The following is a 12,986-nucleotide window of genomic DNA, read 5'->3' on the forward strand; positions in this document are numbered from 1 at the left end:
AGAAGTTTGCCGGTTCGAATATCAGTGTCAGCAGGTCATGATTGAAGTGCCCTTGAGCAAGGCACCTTACACCTGATTGCTCTGCAGTAATGTGCCACTGTAGAAAAACTAACTGTAAGTCGCTTTGGATAAAAGCGTCTGCCAAATGAATAAATGTAAATGTATAAATACTACACAATGCAGGTCATACATTCATACACATAAATGAAGGGGTGAGCCTATACAACATTCTCAATGTGACCAACATTCACACAAACACACACACATCCACAAACAGAGAACAGAGCCTATAACACAGTGCTTTTTTGTATTTTGTAAAATAAACGCAGCTTCTCACACATAAAATAAAGAAGATATGTACTAAGACAATAACTGTGCAAAAAAAACATCCAGTCAGCAACCGTACAGAACACACACACACTTCAAAGAGAGATTGAAGTCCCACTGCAAGTTTTGATTATGCTTGGTTATTTGTTATTTGTTTAAGTTTCTCTCTGGTTCAATGAAAAGTGGATTTTTCTTCAAAACTATTTATTGCAATGTTTTTTAAGTTGTTTACAATCAAGCCATCAACATACAATGCAATTTAAATGCAATGACTGTTATTGTAAAAGGATATATAAAAGAAGTCACTATATATCTACATTAAAGAGTGGTGGTTCTTTTTTCCCATGTAGTGCACTGTTGTGGTGTGTGCATGAAGTTCATGAACGAGTGTAAAATGCCTACTCATGTTGCTTCCAATTAATTATAGTAGGCACTTTTTATTATATTTTGTGATCTTGTCACACTTTGTTTTAGGCAGATAATATCATCATCATCATCATCGTTGATTCAAATAGCAATCCATCACATTATTTTGGCAGTTAAAATAGATTTTTGGCTTTTGTCGGAGTAGGAGGGTTTAGGGAGCCTTTGGGCTGGAAATTGTCCAACCATTCTAGCAACACCGCACACGGCATAAAATAGCAGTGAAAATGACCTTTTCCCACTGAATGAAAGCTGTGCACCTTTTGTGGACAAAACTGGTCTGAAATTCGCTGAATATAGTGCCAAAGTCATTAAATTCTAACCAGTATGTGCGCGACTGTGTGTGACACAGGACCTGGTTGGCAAGGATCGGTGGCTAATTGTGGTCTTTAATGTTAACATTATGCCAGGTTGCCACAAATAAACAATGCATGGGAAACGGCTTTTGCGGAATTAACGTTAGTTAACCATGTTATTTATACTAATAATTTAGATCCGTCAGCTTTACTTAACCAGCGTTTGCCTGATAAACTAAACATTGTTGAGTATTGGACCTATTGTTAAGTTAATTCAACATCACTGGTTGAGTGAGATTTTCAGTTCCCAGCATGAGATCTTTGCATTTAGGCAGTAAATTAAAAAAAATATATATTTTAAGTGTTTTTCAGTAAAGAAAAAATACTTGTTTGTGCTTAATTTTCATTGATCTTTGAGATTTAAAAGAGTTTTTGTTTTTATTGAAGGGTTGCCATTGTTTTGAAGAGTGGTACATATTCTTAGGCTTTACGAGGTTTATGCGCGCCCATGATGTGTATTGCATCATTAAATGAGCTTTAACTGTGCTAATTCCAGTACTGAGATGACTCTCATCTGATTTGCTTATTGTGTTTTGACTTACATGCAGTAAGTCTGTATATAGTTTATGTATGACAACAAAAAGTACCATATAGAAAGATACATATTTAGTATAACTAACTTAAAATTACTGGTACAATCGGAATGATTTGGATTTACTCAAAGTTTTGTCAACATAATATACATTTATTTTGTTCATTCAACTAAATAATTATTTGTTCAAATGACCTAATATTGTACTTGGAACCACTTGACACAGCTTTTTTAAGTAAATTGTTTAACACCTAGAGAACTTTAAATGTTTATGGATACCACTACAAAAGGTGCAACTATTCTTGTAAGGGAGACTGCTAAGTCATATTACACATTATCAATCCCCTTAGATCTTTTTGAAACCCCAGTAGGAAAAAGTCTCTGTTATGTATATAACGTTTGTTCCCTGATGTAGGGATCGAGAGGTTGTGTCGACAGAATGGGGTTTGACTTGAGAACCTATCATCTCTGACTGACTTGAAAAGGCCAATGAAAATTGGCGAATCAAATGTGCAGGCCGGTTGTGGCATGAAGGGCACAACATCTTGTTCCCCCCATCAGGGAACGGAGGTTACATACGCAACCGAGACGTTCCCTTTCTGTCGGTCTCTAGACATTGTGTCGACAGAATGGGGTTCCTATGAAAATGCCACGGCGCTATGCTGAGTCACAACTCCCCCCGGGAGCAGGGCGTGTGTATGCTAACTATCTTGATAACTGACCTATCTTAGCTCACTCGTGGGATCTGAGGCCTACGCATAGGGACCTTGTGCACCTCGAGCGATTGGGCCTACGGGTCAACCTGGACAAGAGCATGCTATCCCCTGTCGGAGCATCTCTTTTCCCGGTATGGAACTAGACTGTGTTACCATGCAGCATGCCTCACAAGAGCGTGCCCAGTCGATGCTGTGCTGCCTGGCCCTTGTCAGGCAGTAGTCAGCGGTCACCCTGAAACACCCAGAGGCATGTTTCCATCACATCTGTCTGCCGGCGCACCCTAGCCCCTCGGACAAACATGTCCCACCCCGGGCTGGAGTCCCATTTCAGCAGTTGGTGAGGCGTGCCGTGGTACGGCAGACAACTCCCTGCTCGGCTGGGGTGCGGTGTGCAACGGGCAGGCAGTGTCGGGGCGCTGGAAGTTGCTGACAGATGTAGAGACCCCTGCCTCTCATTTGGTGCAAGCACATGCCGCAGACAGCATGGTTGCCCTAGCGTATGTCAAGGCCTTAGGAGGCCTTTGCGCCCAGCTGGCTGCGGGACAAGCGGGAGTACATCTTCCCCCCCAGTTAGCCTCCCTGCACAGGTACAAGGAGATCCGAAGTGACCTGTCCCCAGCTCCTAGGTGACTGTCCAACCACTAGGTGACTGTCGCTATAAGCGGTGCCTCTTCTCGACCACAGAGTGCCCCGATCTGTGTCGTGCAGGGCAGCATGACTCGATCAGCATATTCCTAAGGTATCCGTACCCTACTGGGACCTTAACATGGTCCTGGTGGGTCTGCGTAAGGTCCTGTTCAAGACACTGGAGAACCCGATCTTTCTCTCTAATGATGAAGACGCTTCTCCTGTTGGCGCTCGACTCCATCAGGAGGGTGGGGAACAGCACGCACTCTCCCAGAGTCCCCACCACTCTCACCGCGGACTAGGAGGTGGGGAACCTGAAGGCGCTCCCCCTGGTAGGAAGTCCCAACCCTTTCTCTGTCGTGTCCAGTACGCGCCCTGCACCTCTACTCAGGCCAAACACAGAGCTCTGAGCAGCTCTTTGCCTCTGTCAGGGGACAGCAAGGAGGCTGTCTGCAAGCAGAGACCGGCGCACTGGATTATGGACGCCATCACTTGGCTTACCGATCTCAGGCCCCTGCCCACTGTAGTGACGCTCACAGGGGTGCAGCCTCCTCGTGGGCACTGGCTCCGAGCGCCTCTCTAGCAGACATCTGCAGAGCTGCGTCCAGCCTTTTTCGCATGGGCGTCGAACCACAATTAATGTATTAATGCATCAGCTTCAACTACATTAAAGAGAATCACTTAATTTAAAGTTAATAAAATAGCCTACCTAATTGAGTTCAACTAACACTGATGATGAGCCCCATACCAAAAAAAGTATTAAGTGCATAGCGTATTTGAGATGAACTGGGAAAGCAGGCAGTTGGGCAAAACCACTGTGAGGCAGGGGCGGGGCACTCAATTCTTTATGATTTTGGAGAGGGGAAAACCCTCGGATGGGACCTCGGGTTTACGCCCATGAGTGGGACATATTTTGAGGGTTTTCATTGATTTTTTTATTAGTTGAATGAAGATTTTTATGAGAATATTTAAAAGAGAATTCTAGATAAATATAACATTAAAAATGCTTATTTTTATTTACATTGATAATTAATGTAATTGCTATTTGTCCAAAAGATGTCACAAAAAACAGAAGCGTCATTTATTTTAACCTATTTTCTCACTGCGTTTTAATTAGTGGAATTCAGTTTTTATTGAAAATCATGTGTTCATGTGAATTTTGGGTGAAATACGTAAAAAACTTATTTTTACATTCAAATAAATTTAGTAATTGAGCCAAATAAATCCATAACTTAAAGATAAAAAATATAGTTTTATGACAATAATGTAAATTATAAATGGAATCACAAAGTGTCTATAAATTTGTCCATTAATAGCAGATTAGTGCAGTTGTAATTTACACCAGTGAAGGGTTAAGGTGAAAGGGAAGAATGTGTATGTATTGTGCAACAGGGAACCATGATGTTTAAGCCTTGGCCATCTGTGCACGCGCACCCAACCCCCCCCCCCAACATACACACTTACCACAGTACAGTACAGTAAGGTAATACCTTATTGTGCTTTCCTATTGAAGTGCACATACATAATTATACCATCACACTTACCACATGATACATTTACAAATACAAATGATTATTAAACATATTCATTATGATCAGAGTGTAGGTGCTTTTCAGTGGAATATTGGACCGGGTTGAACACATGATAGACACTGCCTCCATTTCTGATCATTAAACCAACACAGTCTAACATACAATACCAGTATAAAAAGCGACACATCATGAGAGCGCTTTCAGCAAAGAAAATCGATGACTAGCAGACAGTAAAGAGAGATTCACCAGCAAAAAAAACAATGATTATAATAAATCTTAATAGTAAGTAAAATGTATTTATATAGCACTTTTCACAGATAAATATCACAAAGTACTTCACAGTCAAATATAATACAATAACAATTTAAATACATTCTACAAAATACAAACAGCAAACACAATAAACAACCGTTACAATAAAAACCCTCAACTAACCAAAAGCCTGCTTGAAGAGCAGAGTCTTTAGCTGTTTTTTTAAAGAATCAACTGAGGTCTCACAACGCAGAACAAGTGACAAAGCATTCCACAGCTTAGGAGCGACTGCTTGGAATGACTGGTCCCCTTTAGTGTTAAAATGAGTGTGTGGAACAACTAAAAGCCTCTGATCTAAAGACCTGAGACTCCAGGTAGGAGTATGAAGCTGTATCAAGTCCGTGATGTAGGAAGGGACTTGGCCATGGAAGGCTCTAAAGGTAAGAACCAGGATTTCAAAATAAATACTATGCTGGACTGGTAACCAGCGCTACTAAAACCGGTGTGATGTGTTCTCTTTTCTTAATGTTTGTTAAAAGCCTAGCAGCAGAGTTCTGAACAGCCTGGAGATGATAAAGCTCCTTCTTACTCAAACAAGTAAAGAGACTGTTACAGTAGTCTAAACGAGAGGAGATGAACGAATGAATGATCATCTCCAACTCACCCTTAGTCACAAATTATCTTAATTTGGAAATGTTCCTCAGTTTCTAACTAATTGTTTAGAGTGAACCTCCAAGGACATAGCTGACTCAAAAACTACACCTAAGCTCCTGAGGCTCGGTTGGACAGACGAACCTAAGTCACCAATTGTTGTATTATCTTTGGGATTTTACTTTCAGGGGAGATCATTAGTGTTTCTGTTTTGTCAGAGTTCAGAAGCAAAAAGTTCTCACTTAACAACTGTTTGATACTACTCAGACAGATGATTAAAGAAGACAATTTAAACAATTCAGTTTCCTTTAAGGAGCAATAAAGTTGGATATAAACACTATTAAACTGGTACAGTGACCTCAACATGTGGAACTGACTGTCACATTTTATCAGATAAATGGTAAATGTTCTACTGTTAATGCAGAATAACAGAAAATATGCACAGTAATCTCAGGTAAATTTAAGACTGACCACTGTCAAAATCACTCATACACAGCTGTGCACATCATCAACCAGAATGAATTGAGGCAAGGTATTTAAAATGCTCTTCGCCCTGTTCATACTAAAACTATCTGAAAATGTATACTGTGCATACACACTCTTCAAACCCATTTAATTTAGTTCAGGCATTTCGTGTGTTTACATTCTGCCTTATGTCACGGCAATGTGAAGGAAAGGCAGAGAGACTATTTAAATGGATGGAATGTAGGGTATGTAATGCTGCTGTGGGTAAGCGAAAGTGACACTATCCTCACGCTGCACTGTCAAACAAATGTGGGTAAATATTATCCTAGTTTAATTTAATAGTCTCCTAAAATGCAATCTAAATTATGCACAAACCAACATTACCGCTTTCAAACTGGAAAGTGGTCAAAACATTGAGAGCTCTTCTTGTTCAAGTGTTTACTTTTATGGGAAAATATAAAAAGTAAGTAGTACAGCAGTTATGAAGTTGTATGACAGTTTTATCATTTTGATTATCATAATTAATTTTTAGACTAATTTGTTGTAAAGTTTGGGTATGTGCAAAATATTCAAAGGTTTCAAAAGTGAATTGTGTTTTTTTTTTCCAGTAATGATAATATTTACAATTATAATATATTAATATATAAAATATTTAATTAAATATGTGTCTCTCACAATGTTTTATAAAAATAATATGTTCGATTTAGTGTCTATTTCATTTTGGGGCATCCAAGTTATTTAACACATTTGAAAATCTTTCAAATGTAACGCTATGGTTACATTCCCTGGTAATTAATTACTTATAATGATGTAACTCAGTTACTATTTGTGAGAAGTAACTAGTAACTATAATTAATTACTTTTTTCAAAGTTACATGCCCAACACTGTACAACACTGTACACAGTACAACAGTTTTCATGTGTCTTGTCATGCTGCCAGTCTTTCACATCGCCATTGGATGTCTTTGTTACTTCCGGGGTGTGATTTTATTGAAATACAACAGACACTTGACAGGAATAGCCACAATAGATCTAGAAATACTTATTTTAAACTAAAACTGGAATGGTCTCTTAATTGTTCCGTGGCTATATATCAGAAAGACAAACACTTAAAAAATATAGGTATTAAGCGTGAAACAATTTTGGATTGTAACATTTTTATGTTTAATGTTTAAGTCAGAGTCATTTCTCCGGATACACTTTAAGATCACAAATGAAACCACTTTAACAAATATTACCATGATGCATTAACGAATTACAACTTTTTTTCTCTCAAGTTGGCAGAGGGGTGTGGAAAATAATAATCTTATAAATAATAACAAATGGGTCCATTTCACGTGTGTCTGTATATAAAACGCACGACAACAGAGTAGAATTCCAAAAAAAGGTTTAATAATTCTACAGGAGTACAACAGGGCAACAGAACCACACAAAATTATAAACAAAAACAACACCGCAAAAGTAACTGAGAAGAACGCAGGGTTTAAATACACAGGGAAACGTAATCAAGGGAAACAAAAACAGGTGCGGGAATAATTAACGACTATGGAAACAAACAAATGAACACAGGAAAAACAGGAACTCTAAAACAAGACGAAACTGTGACAGTTCCTAATCGGTCCTTAGGGTCCTAAAACTAGGCTTTAATGTCTTTATGCAATGTAAAAGTTATTTATCTCTTCAGTTCAAACACAAATGAATGATTTTAAACAAATTAAAAGACAAATCTGCCGTGAAAGGGAGTCTGGATGCAGGTGCGGGGGTAACAAAAAGCTTTATTAGAACAAAAAACAACCAAAAATACAGTCCTTGGGGGAAACACCACAGGCAAGATAAACTGGGGACTAGAGATGAGACAAGGGGCTGATGGAGAAACGCTACACTAAAAAATAGGAGCAAGACTGGACTACAGGTAGTCAGTGCTAGGCAGCGATCCGATAACAAGATCTGGGCCACGACGTAAGGAAAAACATCTATAACGGTCAGACACAGGACAAGCGAAACAGAGGGAATATAAAGGAAAGGAAATCAAAATCCTAATGAGGAACAGGAGGGGAGAGAAAGAAAACAAGGAGAGTGAAACAATAACAAGAAGATTGACAGGGTAACGAGGGGGCGGGGTCACACCACAATGACAAGCACACTGTAGGCTGTCAACCAGATCATGTGCTCACATGAAACAAAACATTAACAGAAGAGTGGAATCAAAAAATACACTAGATGGGGACCCTGACACATCTATCCACAAACTCTCATGGGATGCTATATAAAACAAAAACAGGTTTTAATAGTAAATCCTCAGAAAACACAGGAGCGAACACACCATATTAACATAAATATAAAACCAGACAGAGAACAGATGAGAACACTTTATCTTTTATAAACACATGGTACACAAAGGGTACTAAAGGGTACTAATGATCTAATTGGGTGACAGCTGAACACAGTGATCAAGAAAAGATACAGAAACATCAAACTGAAACATAATTCAATACACAATGAATACACAGACAGACATGTTTGAGTTCTCCCCCTCTCTGAAAGGCGCATCATCACGCCATAGAACACAATGTCCAACAAAGGAGGGAGGGGGTTCAGGAGGCGGGCGTGGGGCAGATGAGGGTCAGATAAAGGAGAAAGGGGGCAGTCTGGAGCAGGAGGAGCCTGATGGAAGACCAAAGACCAGCCAGGGTGAAGGCTCATGGTGAGGTCCACAGAGGAAGGAGCCATGGTGGAGGAATGGCTGGTGACACAGGGGGCTGACTGATAGAGACTGTGGAAGAGGAGCACAGGGTGGAGACCAACAGATTAAAAGCCATGATGACTGCAAGGATCCGGAAGGTCGGAGAGGAACAGATGGCTCAGGCAACCAAGGTGGAGGCAGGGACCCAGAAGACCGCGGTGGAGCCAGAGCATCGAAGAATGGGAGCAGGGAGGAGACTAACAGAGCTTTAGGGCGGAGTGACAAGGTGCAGCCGGAGGATAGGAGTCCCGAGGTGGAAGATGTTGGACGACTGACCAAAGCGGAGCCAGAGGGAGAATGGAGCCTGGTGGAGCTGGTGGGATGAGGGGCCACGGTGGAGACAAGAGCCAAAGTTAAGCTGGTGTGTCAAAGGGCCGAGGTGGAGTCCTAGGGAGGTTGGAGGCGGAGACATGGGATTACTAAACCCCCGAGGTAGCTTGCCCCTGGACATCCAAAAAGCCATTCAAACCCAACAGTGAACCCAGGGCTTTTAGACTGGATGTCAGAGACAGAGTGGGAGGCTAAAAAGGAGGTGCTGGCTGACGGAGAGCTGGACGCGCCCAGTGGAGACTTGGGAGACAAATGAGAGCTGGGCAGAACCAGTGGAGAATCAGAAGACAAACAAGAGATGAGTGGGATCAGCAGAGACTTGGAACATGAAGGAGCGCTGGACGGGACCAACGGGGAAGGGAGCAGCCTAAAATCCAGTCCATTATGTCAGAAGCCCAACGTAGTTCACCCTCTGTGTGGGCGGGGCTTCCCTCTAGGGGAGGGGTCGGCTACCCGGGCTGCCTGCTGTCTTTATAAGGCCCTGTGTTATACTTGGTATTAAGATGCGTTTTAGTCGATCGGATAACAAGTGGACGAAAGAGGCACATTTCCCTAATTTACACCTGCTGCTGCTAAATTACGTATTTTTTTCTGAAAAAGCATACACATTTACCCAGCCTGCTTTTTCAGATATTTCATTCAAAAAGACAAAATAAGAGAGTGACCAGAGATAAAAAAAATACAGAGAGCAGCGGTTTTATTTCTGCTTTGACAGATGTGAGACAGCGCCAAACACTGTATGCGTGTGTTAGAAATGGAATGGTGAAAAAACATTCTGCTTGGTATGTTTTTCATCTTTATACCAAACTTTCAGGTCTTTAGCGACATAGTTTAAATCCTGTCTGGCTAGCGCGCTTCTCATAATGTTGATGCATGATGTACATATGCGGAGAGTAGACTGTGTCAGTTTATCGAACCCTGCACAAAACAAAAGATCATAGAAAAAAAGGTGAAGTCTAAGTAAAGCATGCAACACCGCGAGGCTAGCTTCCTACTAAAACACTCCCACTTCTTGCTAGGGACAAAAATGTATAAACTGTTAAGATGTAAATACAATCGAAATCGCACTATATTGCCACCTAGTCGTGCAACTGGGTAACCACTACCTTATATGAATAAAAAAGACAACCTGTGTTACAGTAATTTAAAGGTTACATATATTTTGCGGCTCCAGACAAATTTTGTTTGGTGGGAGAGGGCCCAAAATTGCTCTTTTGGTCGCAAAGGTTACCGACCCCTTGCTCTACATTCTCAAACTTCACAAGCACTCCCGCGCCGTTGCACAGTGTTGCCGGCTCACGCACCTGACCATACGCATCTTGAGGCTCAGGTTCCGGGGCGATGGCGGACTCTGGCTTACGCTCTGTGCAGCAGGGTGATGGTAGGCTGGTTTCTGGGTTAGGAGTGAGACTGGAGATGTCCTCAGCCTAGCAAACAAAGAACAATAGTCCATTGCTCTCCAGCACTCAGTCCACAAAGGCAGAGACATCCTCTTTAGGACCCTCCACTGGAGGCGTGCGTGCCTTACATGGCTTGCTCAGGCCGTGGTGATAATAAATGCATGGCGCATGAGGCATGCCAGGTTTAAAAAGTTCCAAGTGTGATTCTCCAGCAGATGGTCTCCCTGCACTAAGCAGAGTGGCTGGATGGCTGGGGAAGCCATTCCAGTAGATGATAGACAAAAAAAAGGAACAAATGAAAGAAAGAATATTCTGTCACGGCATCCAAAGCGCACGCATGATGAAGGAGTATCAAAAACTGGTGTAAATAGTAAATCCACAGAAAACAAAGGGGTTAACACACCATGTTAATATAAGTGGAATACCAGACAGAGAACAGGTGAGAACACAGGGTTTAAATTCACATGGTAAACAAAGGTAACTAATGAGCTAATCGGTGAGACAGGTAAACACAACGAGCAATGAACGATTGTACAAACTAGAAACTAGGTCAAACTGAAACAGACCTCAAAACACAATGAATAAACAGACATACATCTTACAGTAAAAGAACTATGACGCATGGATCAGCTAATAGATACAGTATACATGCAATACTATAGTACAAATGCTAATAGCATTTAGTTATTTGATAAACATTAAGAATATGATGAGAAACTGAAATGCAGAATATGTAAAAAAAAAATTATGTACTGGTATACACTAGTTTAATAAACAGTTATTATAAATAAATATTAATTTTAGAATATTGTAAAATGTTATTCCCAAGGATATCTATAATTTTGTTACACCCATTTATAGGAACCATTATAGACCATAAGGAACCTTTTCAAGAAAAGGGACAAGAAACAATTTCAGCGCGTGACATCAGATTTGCTGCACTGTGGGATCAGGGGCATCTGCATTAAGTTTGATAATAATTGATGTTTCACCTTATGTTTATTCGATATATGTGAGCCCTCATGAATATAGTACTGAGCCAATAATTCAGAGCTTTGATTTACCATTTAATCAAACCTGAAACTATTTTTTTCTTAGTAATCAAAATATGATCAATTTATTAATTTAGTATTTACAGTCACATTTAGATTAAATGCATTGTCAAATTATATTTTTAAAGGCTACAATATTCACAAAACCTTATTAAAAATTACACATTTAAACATGACTGCATCAATTAGGCAAAATAAAATCGGATCAACCTTTTAAACATTGGAGGGAAATAACCATTTTGGTTGGGAGGGGGGAGTCTCTGCCTGCTTTAGAACCGAGGTCGGAAAACATTTTGTCTCAGTTTTTATAGGTGTCATTCGCGTTTGTTCTTGACAGATGAGGATTTTATTCACTATCCAAATAATGGGGGATATTGTCCCCCTCAATGTCTGTAGTGGTTACGGCCCTGGTTCAGATCATCACATTTACATATGTTCTTTTGTGTTGTTTGTTACAAATGAAATACAAAAGAAAGCAATCTCTTTAAGATTTGGGTTTTTTGTTATTGCCATATTGTTTTGCAAAAGATAAAGTACAGCCATTTCAAATAGCATGCAATGTCTGTGCCAATTATAGCTATATAGATTGACGCGAGATTTTGGAGTATAATATGGAGGGACTGCAAGAAGATTTACTTTCTTTTCTTTTCTTCTAGCAACACAAACAATATCCTGATGTAATCCATCAGCACGGGGAAAATCCCCAATAAATCCATCTAGCACCCCCTCAAACATCTTCCCCACATACACCCACAGCTTGAGTCATACCTTCCCCCTATGACTTATATACTATAATGTACAGCATCATCTCTAAATGCTTATCCACATAAAGAATTGCTCTCATGCTGCCTTGGGTAACAGCAGTGACACAAAAGCACATGCATGTCATGAATATTTAATAGCAAATAAACCAATGTCATTAATTTTTAGAGCATTTTATGCTATGCAACTCAAACACACCTGCTTTGCAATGTAAAAACAAACCGAACAAGGAATTGTGTTTTCTCATGAGGCTAGAGAAGCATTTAAAGCACCAAATTATTTAACATAAAATTAAATTTTTAGTGAAATAAAAGTGATCCACCCTATGCCACAGTGAGTGTAAATCCTGCTGCAGTCCTGCAATAAGCTTGACGAGATGACGAGAATAAACAAAACATAAAAAGGGGAAGCTGCTTACCTTATTGTCTCCATCTCCTCATCCAAAGGATGAAAAAGAACAGAAAAATATTACTGAAAGGAAAAAGCACTTGGGGTTTAAAGCTCTCAAAGCATCATTCCGCAGTCTGAGGTACATACAGGCACACACTCTCTCCCTCTCTCAATTGCTCTCTTTCTGTCTGTCTCATCGTCTCTCTCTCTCTCTCTCTCTCTCATGCACAATGCCAGTATGCTGATATCATGTACGAACGGGGAGAAATCTGGCCAGATTATGTGCAAAACGAAAATACAGTCATAGCCAGAATGCAGATATACAACATCACACATGCCACCCACTTCTATATCCTCCCTAGAGTATATTGTGATGAAAGGAAAGATAGCAGACCAGGGAGAGGGCAAGAAAAGGAGGGTGAGAGAAC

The 12,986-nt window shown here is 40.3% G+C and overlaps 1 protein-coding gene across 1 annotated transcript in view; it reads right to left on the reverse strand.

Moving 5' to 3' along the window:
• LOC306905107 (brain-enriched guanylate kinase-associated protein) overlaps positions 1 to 12,728 on the reverse strand; it is a 75,077-nt gene extending 62,349 nt beyond the window's left edge. The window contains exon 1 of the mRNA XM_079475501.1: positions 12,587 to 12,728. The gene's annotated coding sequence lies outside the window, so the exon portion shown is untranslated. The remainder of the gene's footprint in view (positions 1 to 12,586) is intronic.
• Positions 12,729 to 12,986: the final 258 nt, after the last annotated feature.

The sequence above is a fragment of the Barbatula barbatula genome, assembly GCF_947034865.1.
Source record: "Barbatula barbatula genome assembly, chromosome: 15".
NCBI lineage: Eukaryota > Metazoa > Chordata > Actinopteri > Cypriniformes > Nemacheilidae > Barbatula > Barbatula barbatula.